Below are 14,879 nucleotides of genomic sequence, written 5' to 3'. Positions count from 1 at the left end.
CTCCTGCAGCTTCACATCATAGTTCTCAGAGAAGTCAGATGGACACATTAAAGACCAAAGGCTGTGTTATGGTTTAAGTAAAATGCTGCAGGTCCCCAAGTGGCTGCAGCGGGCAGCGGGGCCATGAGACCGCAGGTTCCCGAAGTGGTGGCAGGCAACAGACAGCGGGTCCTGAGAGCAGCCCCAGTCCCAGGCAGGGGTGGTGCAGGTCCCCGAGTGGCAGCAATGGGCAACAAGTCCTAGACAGGGAGACGCATGGTGGGTGAGAGACCTCAATGAGGCTGCCAGTCCCACAAGGAGAGACAGACAGATGGGCACGCCATGAGACCACGCCTCAGGTCTCCAAAGGTGGCTGGTCCTGGGCAGGTACCATGCAGCAGGCGAGAGACAGAGACATGGATAGACACGCCATGCAGAGTGAGGTTTGATATTTATTTAGTGGGTTATGGAAGGGAAGGGGAGAGGGAGTAAGGGGAGAAGGGGGAAGAGGAGAGAGAGGGAGGGAGAGAGAGAGAGAGAGAGAGAGAGAGAGAGAGAGAGAGAGAGAGAGAGAGAGAGAGAAACAGAGAAGGGGAAGGGGAGAGAGAGACAGAGAGGGGAAAGGGGAAAGTAGGGAGAAGGGAGAGACAGAAGCTGACTCTTTGAGAGAGAGATGAAAAGAAGGGGCTCAGGCTGGAAGCTGAAGATCAGCTTGCCTCCGCAGACAATAGGGAGAGGGCGTGGCTTGTCTCTTAAAGAGACAGAGCAGACCATTACAGGCTAGGTAGAGGAGCAGAGTCATGGAGGCAGAACAACCCACTTTGTTCCAAAACTGTACAGAGTTGTTGAAACAAGGGGCATCTCTGTTTAAGGAAAGAAATGTATGTATATCATTTCTGAAAATATAAGAGTGGAAAATTTTATTCATAAACTAGACATGAATTGCTATGAAAACTTTTATTCCCAGAGAAATAAATGGATAATCAAGGTCATAAGTTTATTTTACAATCTTCAAATATTTGTAATAGCTAATAGTTGCTGCCACTTTTTGTTATTTATTTATTTAATTTTTTGCTTGTTTGTTTTTTTCTTTAGTTTTTCAAGACAGGGTTTCTCTGTGTAATCCTGACTGTCTTGGAACTTACTCTGTAGACCACACTGGCCTCAAACTCACAGAGATCCTCCTGCCTCTGCCTTCTGAGTGCTGGGATTAAAGGATTAAACAGCCAGGCTGCTTGTTATTTATTTATTTATTTATTTATTTTTATGTTTTTTGAGACAGGGTTTCTCTGTAGTTTTGAAGCCTGTCCTGGAACTTGCTCTATAGACCAGGTTGGTCTTGAATTCACAGAGATCCACCAGCTTCTGCCTCTCGAGTGCTGAGATTGAAGGCATGTGCCACCACTGACCAATCAGGATGTATGTGTGTGTGTGGGGGGGTGTGTGAATTGAATTTAGTGTCTCAAGCATGTGAGATAAGTGTCTTACTAATGAGTTACAGTCTTGCTCCCTTTTCACTTGAAAAATTTAAATTTTGGCCGGGTGGTGATGGTGTATGCCTTCAATCCCAGCACTCAGGAGGCAGAGGCAGGCGGATCTCTGTGAGTTTGAGGCCAGCCTGGTCCACAAGAGCTAGTTCCAGGACAGGCTCTAAAGCTGCAGAGAAACCCTGTCTCGAAAAACCAAAAAAGAAAAAAAATTAAATTTTATTTTTTTATTGTTATTGTACCTGATTTGTGTGCCCGTGTATGTGGGGGGGGGTGCACACGTGTGCCCGTGTATGTGTGTGGGGGTGCACACGTGTGCCCATGTATGTGGAGGGTGCACACGTGTGCCCGTGTACACGTGTGTGGGTGCACACGCAGAGAGCTGAGGAACGACTTCCGGGAGCTGTGTTTTCACCTTCCGCTGTGGGTTCTGATGGAACTCAGGTCATCAGGTCTGTGCAACAAACACTTTTAGCTGATGAGTCATCTCTATGGCTTTTTTAATGTTTTATTTTGAAACAAGTCACACTGGGGTGGCCTTGAATTTACTCTGCAGTCCAGGCCAGCCTTGCGCTTGGACTCTCCTGCTTCAGAAGCTGGCGTCAGTGAGATAAAGGCCTGCACCACCAGGGCTGGCTTACATATTGCCTTCGTTTGTAAATTAGTTTCTCATTTTCGTAAGCTCTATTTGAAATTACCTGGGCGCGAGTGAGAAGGAAACACAGACACGGAACATGCAAAAACCCGCTTAGGAGTTTATTATTGGGGGCGTGTACAGGCCTGGGAATCGGTGTGCAGAGAGAGAGGGAGATGGCACGTCCCCTCTTTAAAAGCTGCCTAGCGCATGTGCACAGGGAGTTGGCGTGACTACGTCATATGCAGATGACACAGATGATGGGCTCACACATGCGTGCAAGGGTTTAGTTGAGTCATAGTGGATGTAACCACGCATGCGTGCACGTGAGTCACGTGGGTTGGGGGGGTGAGGGGAGCTTTGACATTCAGGCACTTTTGCCTGAGGGTTTGTCTGCACATGCATGACTCTAGAACCCGGAAGTGCAGCCTTATTTGTGGCTGAATAATTACACTATTTATTCTCTTTTTTTTTTCTGTGCTGGAGCTTGAAATCAGGACCTGAAACAAACTAAATCGGTGCTCCACCACTGAGCCACAACCCTAAACCTTCTCATTTTGAATTAAAAGAAAATGAAGTGTTAGCTTACACTAACTAACTGTTGGAGAAACAGCATTACATAAAGTCTTCATTAGTACTGTTGACTAGAAAAGCTAACACTTGCTGGGTACTAAGGTACGTCACGTCACGCAGATTTGACAAAGGCTAGAGGCAGAAGGTCCAGAACTGCCTAGGATAGTCCACAGCTCCTTTTGTAAACGATACTGCACCTGCTGTTTATTTATTTTTTCAGTGTTGGGTCTATGGCCCGACATCTTATGCAAGCTAGGTTCATGTATACTGTCATCTAACTCATTCACACACATACACACAGGTGCACATACATACATACATACATACATACATACATAGGTGGGAGGAATAAGGTCCTGTCTCACTCTGTAGCCCCAGTAGTCCTGGAATTCACTCTGTGACCTAGGCTGGATTTGAACTCAAGGTAATCCTCCTATCTCAGCCTTCCTAATAGTTGGAATTATGTCATGCCACCATGTCCCACTAATGCCTATGCTATAAATCTTCATTAATTCCAATCTAGATGTCTGTTTCTCCTACATGTATGTGTGCATGTGTGTGTGTGTGTAATTTTTTTTTTATTTTGCTAGTGTATTAGGTACTTTTCTGTCGCTGATAAAACACCATGACCAAGGCAACCTAGAGAAGAGTTTGCTTTGGCTTTTAGTTCCAAGGGTTAGAGCCCACGATGGCAGAGTGGAATACCTGGAGCAGGGAGCTGAGGGTTCACACCTGGAACTACAAGCAGCAAGCGGAGACAGTCAACAGAGAATGACCCAAGTCTTTGAAACCTTAAAACCCACCCTCAGTGACACACCTTCTCCAGCAAGGCCATTCTTCCTAAACCTACCTGAAGAGCCACACTGACTAAAAACCAACTATCTAAACATCTGAACTTTCGGGAATATTCTCATTCAAACTGCAATAGCTGTGCTGAGGGCTGGATTTAGGACCTTGCCAAGCGAGTACTATGCCATTGGCCTATGTCCCCCAGTTTTATACAACCTTTTAAATAAAACATATCTTCCTTTTGCCTTCTTATGTTTCTCTTATGATTTCATGCATAGATGAAAAACCACTTCTAATAATGGATGGAGGACAAAAAGGTCACACACAATGATGGATGAAATAGGGCTTTATTAAACCAAATCAAGATAAAGCAACAAAAATCTAGTTAAGTTCTCAACCTATGGGTCACGACCCCTTTGGCAAACCTCTACCTTAAAAAATATTTACATTACAATTCATAACAGTAGCAAAATCTCGGTTATGAAGCACAAATGAAAATAATTTTATGGCTGGGGGGTCATCACAGTATGAGGAACTGTATTAAAGCATTGCAGCTAGAAGGTTGAGAATCACTGCTTAGAGAATCAACTCCCAACATCTTTCAAGTTTTCAAATTTCTCATTTCACCTTGTTAAATTCATCATAATCCATTTAAAGTCCACTTTGTTTTTTTTTTTAATGCCAAGTTTCAAAATAAATAAGAAGTCATTGTCTGGAAAGATGGCTCAGAGGTGAAAGGCACTCTCCGCCAAATCTGACAACCTGAGTTTGAGGTTAAGTAATTTGCCTGACATTAATTTGCAGTAGGCTAGAAATGATAGCCCAAGCCCGAAGCTCCAGCTTCTGTAGAGACTACAATACATCATGAGTGGTGTTATGATTTCAGCCATAATAAGGCTGACACTTGGGGTTCTAGGGCCATGTATGCACAGACAAGCCCTCAGGCAGAAGTGCCTAATGGTCCTGGGATCCCGTGTGACCCACATGCATGCGTGGTTGCATCGTCATCCACGTGTGACTCAGCTAAGCCCTTGTGTGCATGTGTGGTTGCATCATCCATATATGACTCAGCTAAGCCCTTGCGCGTGAGCCCCATCAGCTGCATATGATGTAGTCATGTCAACCCCCTGTGTGCATGCACTAGGCAGCTTTTAAAAGCTGGAGGTGCTCTCTCTCTCTCTCTCTCTCTCTCTCTCTCTCTCTCTCTCTCTCTCCCTCTGCACACTGACTTCCCCAGGCCTGTACACGCCCCCCTAATAAACTCCTAAGCGAGTTTGTTGCGTGTTCTGTGTTTCCTTATCACTCGCACCACGTAATTTCAAATGGTTGCTTGAGTCTAGGAGTTCAAGGATGAGTTCAACATAGTGAGATCGTATCTCAAACAGCAACAACAATTCACGGTAAAGCTAAGTAGACATTTGTTCAAGAGCAGCATGTCATATCCCATTACCGGACTTAAACCCAGTAATGAGAAAGAGAGCTATTTCCAGCACATGGTCCAACACAGGAATTCATAGGGTCGCTGTGGATAGAATAAAGAGCTCAGCCTGACTGGAGCGGAGCTTTCTGGGGGCCGGTAATGGGAGATGAAACCAAACGGATAGGGTGCGGCCAGCTGATTCAGGACTTCCGGCGCCAGGCTTAGACGCTTGGATTCGGTTAGGAATTTTAATTGAGAGTCATGGTACAATCAAGGGACTTAAATGAAAGTAGCAGTTCAGTAACTGTCAACATCTAATGGCTCTAATAATAAAGTAGACAAAATATGGAGTGTTGTGAGGGCGAGAGAAAAGCTTTCTTGTCAACAAGTTCAAGCTACGCTGTGCTGTCGTGACGTCTTGTGGGAAGACGAAAAGACAACCCAGCCACGGTCACCAGCTTCCGACAGACAAAGAGGTTAAAGGCTATAATTTGCCACTGTTAGTAGTGAAGGTACCCACACTTGCAAGCACCTGAAAACGTATGCTCCTTCCAGTTTCTACTTTGATCTGTCCAAGAGCTCATTCAGAAGAGGAAACCAAAGAAGAGGGTGGTGTGTGTCTCTCTATTTTTCCCTAGAATCACAGATATTAGTCTGGAAAAGAAACTTTAAGGTCATGTAGTGGCACAGGCCTGTAATTCCAGCATTTAGGGGACAAGGCAGGATAGCTGTGAGTTGAGATTATGCTGTTTTGAATGAGAATGGCCCCACCATGGTGCTGGGAACAGACAGTCCTTTGTGGGAACAGGGTGAACTCTTACTGCTGAGCCGTCTTTCCAGTCTTCCCCTTCTTTTTTTTTTTTTTTTTTTTTTTTTATATTTATTCATTTATTATGCATTCAATATCTGCCTACATGTGTGCCTGCAGGCCAGAGAGGGCACCAGATCTCATTACAGATGGTTGTGAGCCACCATATGGTTGCTGGGAATTGAACTCAAGACCTTTGGAAGAGCAGGCAATGCTCTTAACCACTGAGCCATCTCTCCAGCCCCCAGTCTTCCCCTTCTTTCTTAAGAAGATTTTATTTGCTGGAAGGGGTAGCACACACCTTTAGTCCCAGCACTCTGCCTCAGCACTCAGAGGCAGCAGATCAACATGAGTTTTATTTATCTTTATTCTGTGTGTATGAGTATTTTGCCTACATGTACATCTGTGTATCACCTGTGTACATTGCTCACAGAAACAAGAAGAGGACATGAGATACCCCAGAATTGGAGTTACAGATGGTTGTGAACTGCCATGTGGGTTCTGGTACAGAATTGAACGCAGGTCTTCTAGAAGATCAGACAGGCTCTTAACTACTGAGACATCTAGGAGTTCTTTAACCTCTACTGGTGTAGGAGGTCCTTCTGTATATGTGTTGCTTTCATTGGTTAATAAAGAAACTGCTTTGGGCCTGTTCATAGGGCAGAACTTAGGTAGGTGGGGAAAATTAAACAAAATGCTGGGGGGAAGAAGGTAGAGCCAGAGAGCCGCCATGGATCCACCGCCAGAGTAAGACATGCTGCCGAAACATAGCCAGTAAGCCACTGCCACATGGCGATACACAGATTAATAAAAATGGGTTAAACTAAGATGTCAGCATTAGCCAATAAGAAGTTAGAGCTAATTGGTCAAACAGTGTTTTAATTAATATAGTTTCTTTGTGATTATTTTGGAGCTGGGTGGCTGGGACAAAAAGGTGGTCTCCAATGCTCAGACCGCAGTGGCTGGCCACTTTGCTAGTCTGACCTTCAGTATTAAGCCTCATATCTGATTTGGGGTTTTCACTATTAATACCAATTAGAATTCATGCTACAGACAGATCCTGGGAAACGTCAATTCGTGCTCAAAGTTGTAAGAATTATAGCCCTAGACAGCCCATGTTAACCCTAGCCAATCAGAAATATACTAACGTAACTGTCACTTGCTTAGACATATATAGACTTAGACTATCATAGACAGGATAACCTATCTGTCCCTAAAAGTGCCACTCAGGGTAGTCGCCATTTTGTACTGGGGAGCGATCCTGCATATGCTGACATAGTAAATAAATGCTCTAGCATATGTTCTGGTGGTGTTTTGTGGGACCTCTTCTGGACCCTAACTCTCTCCACTCGTTAGGCTAATGGGGCATCACCAGGCCAGTGGCAACTCTTAGTCTTCTTCAAACCACATTCGTGGCTCTGATATTTTTTCCACTTACTAAAGCATGTCCCTCAGAGGTATATTAAGACCACAAAGCTGGACATGCCTTTAATTCATTACTTTGGAGGAAGAAACTATCACATCTTAACTAGTATGGTTTACATAGCAAATTCTTTTTTTTTTTTAGATTTTATTTATTTATTATATATACAGTATTCTGCCTGCATGTATGCTTGCATGCCAGAAGGGGGCACCAGATCTCATTACAGGTGGTTGTGAGCCACCATTGTGGTTGCTGGAAATTAAACTCAGGACTTCTGGAAGAGCAGCCAGTGCTCTTACCCCTTGAGCCATCTCTCCAGCCCATTGCAAATTCTTTTAAGACAATTAGGACTACATAGTGAGATCCTGTTTCAAACAAACATAGAGTTGGACACAGAGGCAAAAACTTGAAATCATGTCACTCAGAAGACTGACATAAAGGATCACCTCAAGTTTAAGAAGAGCCTGGGCTACAGTGTGAGTTCAAGGCCAGCATGGACTACTTAGAAAGATTGTCTTTAAACAAACAATCAAAGAACCAAACACAAAATATGGCTTGGTGTTGTGGGAGCTTGATCTGTTTAACCAATGATTTTTGGGGTAACTTGCCGTGGGTGTTGTTTTCTCTGGAGAGGTGACTGGATAAAATAGAGGATAAGGGTTGCATGTGCTCTCTTGGGAGATCGGAGCTGGAGCAAGCCTTGCAGTTGGTCCTTATCACCCTTGGTAGAGCATTGGGACAGCAGCAGGTGGATCAGCGAGGGCATCTACTTTGTTCTGTATTTGTGAGTTTGTTTTTGCACTGCATCCCTTAGTAAATTGTCTAATAGACTTTTGTGGGTTTTTACTTCAGCTTGGTGTCATTTGCTGTAATCCTAGGACTAAGGAGGCTGAGGCAGGAAGATTTTGAGCTCTAAGCCAACCTGGGCAACATAGTGAGTGACTCCCCCACACAGGGCTGGGAGCAGGAATCCTACTTTTTTTTTTCTTTCTCGAGACAGGATTTCCCAGTAGCTCTTGAGCCAGTCCTGGAGCTTGCTCTGTAGACCAGGCTGGCCTCAAACTCACAGAGATCTGCCTGCTTCTGCCTCCTGAGTGCTGGGATTACAGGTGTGTCCCACCACTGCCCAGTTTGAGAATCCCACTTTTTTGTTTGTTTGTTTTTTTGTTTTTGTTTTTGTTTTTTTGAGGCAAGGTTTCTCTGTAGCTTTGGTGACTGTCTTGGAACTAGCTCTTGTAGACCAGCCTGGAATCGATCTCACAGAGATCTACCTGCCTCTACCTTCTGAGTGCTGGGATTAAAGGCATGCGCCACCACCGCCTGGCAGGAATCTTACTTTTAAGATGATAGAAAACACTTATGATTAGCTCAGTAGTCAACTGTTAGTCACCTGCTGAGACCCAGCTAAAAGTAGGCACTCTGGGAGGAACAAAATGTGTAAGGTTTTAGAGTCTCCCTTCAAGCGTTTTGCATGAATCTAAGTTGTTTTAAAGTGTGCATATGAGATCTAAGGAAGGTCTTCATTACCTTTCAAAAGAAATTCTGTTGAATAGTATAACACAGGCTCAGCTGTCTCAGTCTCTAGACCTCCATGAGCTATAGTCACTTGGCTTCACTGGGCCATGTCCTGTCTGTAAATGAGATGAGGTCCATGCAGGTTTGTGGTAAGGAGAACATGGAACATTCGATACCTATTACTAATAATCATTATATGTTACAAATAAATATTATGTTTCTTCATGAGTCAAATCAGCCAGAACATATCATGCTATATTAAGAAATTCTATGCTCTATCAAGAGTTGGAGTCAGACGCGCTACCATTGAGCCATGAGGTCACGCTCTATCAAGAATTGGAAGACATCTTTTTGTGTGTGTTTTATTCATGTCCTGAAACTTGCTGCAATTCTGCTGTGTCTGCCTCTCTGGCGTGTAACATGAGGGTTGGCTTGTTGGGGTTTCTGTCCCGCCCAGTACCCCACAACCGGCAAGTTCCAAAGAAAACCACACGGAGTCTACATTAGGTTATAAACTTATTGGCCCATTAGGTCAGGCTTCTTATTAGTCCTTGTAACTTATGTTAATCCATTATCATTATCTATGTTAGCCACACGGCTCAGTACCTTTCTCAGTGTGACAGCTCACATGTTGCCTCTTCGGTGATCTGGGTGGGAATGGCGGAGGGAGCTTCTCCTCCCTAGCCTTCTCCTATTCTCATTGTCCCGCCTCTACTTCCTGTCTGGTTGACCCGCCTACACTTCCTCTCTGGCCAATCAGCGTTTTATTAAAATACATGATTGACAGAATACAGACAATTATCCTGTACCACTGGCGCTAATATTACAGACCTGCAGTACCAAGCCTGGCTCCTGGCTTGGAGAATATCTTTAAACAGAAACAGTTATAAATGATACTTGGTTTACAGGTATGTGTGTGTTTGTGTGTGTGTGTATGACAAAATCATGCTATCACCTAAGACTTGCATGTTTGCAGTTTAAAAACAAATGTGAAGGGCTGGAGAGATGGTTTGGTTGTTAAGAGCACTGGCTGCTCTTTCAGAAGACCAGGGTTGGATCCCAACACCTACATGGAAATTTATAACTGTATTGAACTCTGGTTTCAGATGATTTGATGCCCTCTTCTGGCTTTCACAAGCATTACATACCCATGGTACACAGACACACTTGCAAGCAAGACATCCAGACTCATAAAATAAAAATAAATATATCTTAAAAACAAACAAACAGGGGCTGGAGAGATGGCTTAGAGGTTAAGAGCACTGACTGCTCTTCCGGAGGTCCAGAGTTCAATTCCCAACAACCACATGGTGGCTCACAACCATCTGTAATGAGATCTGGTGCCCTCTTCTGGCCTGCAGGGACACATAGAGGCTGAACACTGTGTACATAATAAAACAAACAAACAAACAAGTTGAGGAACTAGGGAGATGGCTCAGTTAACAAAATGTTTCGTGAAAAAGCATGAGGACTTAAACCCTCAGCAAGTTAACAAACTATTAATAGACTATTCTATTGTAGTAACAACAAAGAATGAAACAAGATAAAAACATAATTAGTAACTTTTAAAATTGTTTTTATTTTGTGTGTGTGTATTTGTACATTTGTGTCTGATGTGGGATTCCCCTCTGTATGCTGTGAATACCATTGGTTAATAAAGAAGCTGTTTTGGGCCTGTGATAGAGCAAAGTAGAGCAAGGTGGGGAAAACTAAAGTGAATGCTGGGAGAAAGAAGGTGGAGTCAGGGAGAAGCCATGTAGCCCCACCAGAGACAGAAGCCAGGCAGAACTTTACCTGGTAAACCACAGCCATGTGGCAATACAAGGATTAATAAAATGGGTTAAATTAATATGTAAGAGCTAGCCAATAAGAAGACAGAGCTAATGGGTCAAGTAGTAATTTAATTAATACAATTTCTGTGTGGTTATTCTGGGGCTGAGCAGCTGGGAATGAACAAGCGGCCTCCTACTCCAGTGTGTCAAGATTAGAGGACAGAATGGAAGTTGGTTTTCTCTTTCCACTTTGTGATTTTCAGGGACTGAATTCACAAAACATATTTTATTCATGCAATGCCCCTTTATCTGATAGGCTATCTTTCTGGCCTAAACTGGGTCTCATTTTGTAATCCCAGGTAGATAATCTCTTTGCATCAGCTTTCTGAGTGCTCAACCATGTTGAGCTCAGAATTCAACCCTTGATCTCTATTCAAGAACTTCTCTGTCTGACTTCATATTGAGAATTTATTTTTTAGGAAAATTTTTTTTTTATATTTATTGAGCTCTGCTCCCCTACCTGCCTCTTCCCCCCTCCAACCATCCCCCAAGGTCCCCATGCTTCCAATCTACTCAGGAGATCTACTCACTCAAAATAATGTTTTCTAGCTCCATCCATTTTCCTGCAAAATTCAAGCTATCATTATTTTTTTCTGCTGTGTAGTACTCCATTGTATAAATGTACCACATTTTCCTTATCCATTCTTTGGTCGAGGGGCATTTAGGTTGTTTCCAGGTTCTGGCTATGACAAACGATGCTGCTATGAACAGTTGAGCACACGTCCTTGTAGCACGATTGAACATCCTTTGGATATATACCCAAAATGGGTATTACTGGGTCTTGAGAAAAGTTGTTTCCCAATTTTCTGAGAAATTGCCACACTGATATCCAAAGGGGCTACACCAGCTCGCACTCCCACTAGCAATGGAGAAGTGTTCCATTTACCCCACAACCTCTCCAGCATAAGTTGTCACCAGTGTTTCTGATCTTGGCCATTCTTACAGGTGTAAGATGGAATCTCAGAGTTGTTTTGATTAGCATTGCTCTGATGACTAAGGATGCTGAACATTTTCTTAAGTGTCTTTCAGCCATTTTAGATTCCTCTGTTGAGAGTTCTGTTTAGGTCTGTACTTCATTTTTTATTGGATTATGTGATCTTTTGGTGTCCAGTTTCTTGAGTTCTTCGTATATTTTGGAGATCAGAGCTCTGTCTGATGTGGGGTTAGTGAAGATCTTTTCCCATTCTGTAGGCTGTCGTTTTGTCTTGTTGACCATGTCCTTTGCTTTACGGAAGCTTTTCAGTTTCAGGAGGTCCCATTTATTAATTGTTTCTCTCAGTGTCTGTGCTGCTGGGGTTATATTTAGGAAGTGGTCTCCTGTGCCAATGCGTTCAAGTGTACTTTCCATTTTCTCTTCTAGAAGGGAAAAATATTTTTAAATTAAAAAAAATATTGTATATGTTAAGAAGAAACTATTGTGGACTCAGTTCTCTCCTACTTTTGCTTGCATCTGGGGACCAAGATTAGGTTGCCAAGCTTCCCCAACAAGCACCATTATCCACTGAGCCATCTCTCTGAAATTTCTAACAATTTTCTGACCTTAGAAGTGTTATACCCAGATCACAGAGTCCCCCTCCAAAACCAGTTGGAGACCGAGTTCCTGTATGTAAAAGCAAGGAACCTTTATTCTTACACAAGTTCACAAACTTGGACTCTCCATGTGTCCAAGGTATTGGCTTTATCAAAGAGCCCCGAGTTCAGTTGGAGTTGGGTGTTTATAATAGTAAAGATAGTGGGGGTCCTGGTGAAAAGTGATGGGTGTGTGCTGGCAGGTGATTCTGGATACAATGGCTGGAAGGTTAGGAATTTCCTTTGGATGCTCTGTTCCTGGGTGGTACCTGGATAGTGGTTTTTCTTGGAACCAGGGTTTGTCTTTGGGTAAACAACTGAGACTTAGGTCTCTATTGAGCTTTTCATATGACTGGGTCCTACAAGGAGAAATGAATCATCAGGTTTTGGAGAACAATAAGTCTTATCATTCCTTAGTGAAATAAATCAATTTGTGAATAAGTGGAAGACACCCACATGAGAACTGGCTTTCTTCTAGCAAGGAAGTCCCCACCATTGCTAGCACTGGCAAGCTCTGGAGGGGAGGAGAATGGGAATCAGGGGGCCTACTAAAGGGAGGCACTTATTTGAGACTGCTTTGAGGGGTGTGCTTAGCATCGCCGGTTGGGTCTCAATTTGATCTGAGGAAAGTGTTAGGGACGGTGACAGCTTGTTTTCATGTTTTTAAAGTTTACCACTGCAGATGCGGGCGAGAATTCTCTTATCATGTAAAGACTTAAAAAATATCTATTAAAAAAATCTATAATACCAAAGTAAAAGCTGGGGCCTTGTGCTTGCTGAGCATTCTGCCCGGAGCTGCCTCACAGAGATGATCAAAGTGAAACCACTGAACCAGACCAACTAGACCCAGGGCTTCTTGGATAAGGGACCGCTGAGTTGTCTCCTGGAAAAGAGAGAAACTGCTCAGTGGGAAAACAAGTGGAATTGATATGATAATCAGAAGGGGGGGTCTGTAAGCCGCTGGTGGAGGGGGTCTGTAAGCCACTGCAGGCGGTCTGGGTTAATCAGGAACTAGGTGGAGGACAGAGAAAGGAAGTACTGGCTTTCCTGACAAACAGAAACCCCCATCACAAGGTCTCTGAGGAATGCTGAGTTGTTGTTTTTAAGATTTTACTTTAGGAAGTTGGTTCTAAGATTATATAAGATTATATAACCTTACATCATTTATTATATGTTACATATTTTATATAATCTTACATTATATAATCTTACATATATGTATCAATGTGTATGTTATGTGTATATATGTATTGTGTATGTGGGTATTTATATGTATATACACGCGCGTGTGTGTGTGTGTGTGTGCTCTATCTGCATGTATAATTTTATGTCAGAAGAGAGCGTTCCATCCACTACAGATGGTTGTTGAGTCTCATGTGGGTGCTCTTAACTGTTGAATCATCTCTCCAGTCCAAATGCTGAATTTAGGTTTCTATTTATTTGATAAGCATCCAGCCTGTGTTGGCCCCAGGCTGTCTGTCATCTTAGGATGCTGTCAGCAGCACTGCCAATCTGGGGCCTACTCTGTGACCTAATAATGACAATTTTTTGAATTTTGAGATACATTTGAAATTTTTATTTTGAGATAGGTTTTTGCTATGTTGCCAGGACTAATCTTTAGGTCTCCATTCCTGAGCCTCAGACCTTCCATTGCTGGGCTCTACATTTTTTTAAGGGTCATTGTGGTTTTTCTGTAGAGGGTAGTGCTATGCCCAGTCCGTGGGGACCCCAGAAGACCACCAGGGAGACGGCTTACCGAAATGGAAAAGCAAAGCTTATTGCGTGCGCAATACTATCTGGCAGGAACCTTGTTAAAGTAATAGACACAGCAGCAAGAGGAGGAGGTACCCCGCCCTTCTAGAGGGCATTATTTAAAGGCAAAACCCAGAAAAGTTACATTAGCAGGGTGCAGGGTGATGGGTTCAGTATTGATTGGCTCGTGTCTAGAGACTTTTCAGAAATTTTATTTTCAAACCTTGCCTGTTACTTGTCAAGTTTTCTTATCAGCTGACCTTCAGGTGGGGACATTCTGTGGTTCTCTGTACTCTCCAGGTGGCTACCCAGTTACTTTTGCCCCAGCCATTTCTGAGGACTGGAGTGTTTTACAGGAGACACAGGTGGAGGCAGAGGACAAAATGGAGGAACTTTGGTTCTTCACGTTGACCAAAGGAGGAAGGGTGGAAATTGAGGAGCTAGGGTACAATTTTAATAATTCAGGTGAAGTGGTAAAAGAGGGAGAGGAGAGAGGGAAAAATAATGTGATATGGATGATATCAAATTGTTCTTAAACTTTAGGGCATTTCTACTTATCAGTAATAAATATTTCTGCAATTTCTTACCACTAAAGGAACATGCACCCTGTAGTAATATTGCTGGCTGGAATTCGTTACGCATCACATTGTTTCTTTATTTCTTTTCTTTTCTTTTTTTTAATTTTTAATCTTTTTAGGTAGGATTTAGTGCTCATTAAATTAAATGACCACTAGGTGGCACCACACCACCAGATTGGGCTGGGTTTAGTTGTTCTGCAGCAAGGTGTGAGCCTGCACTGTTTGCAGACCAGGAACTAAATACGGGAAATTCACAGATACCCACAAAGCTGGTGTTAGAGATTTGTCATAAGGCAATTTGTTGTTAGCTAGCGAGAGAAGCTGGAAGAATGAAGTCCTAGAAAACCAAACTCCCCGCAGGAGTTGATGTGGAGGTTATTGTTGCATTGCACAGGCAATCGCTTGCTTCGGACTGCTCCTAGGTATGGTGGAGGAGAAAGTTTATTGTAGATAAAAGAACATAGAGGCAGGGACTTCTGGGAGAGTCCAGAGTGGACATAACCAGGCTCAGTTGGACCGT

Source organism: Myodes glareolus, chromosome 3 (assembly GCF_982192425.1).
Source record: "Myodes glareolus chromosome 3, mMyoGla1.1, whole genome shotgun sequence".
Lineage (NCBI taxonomy): Eukaryota > Metazoa > Chordata > Mammalia > Rodentia > Cricetidae > Myodes > Myodes glareolus.
Note: the sequence above shows the minus strand (reverse complement) of the source record.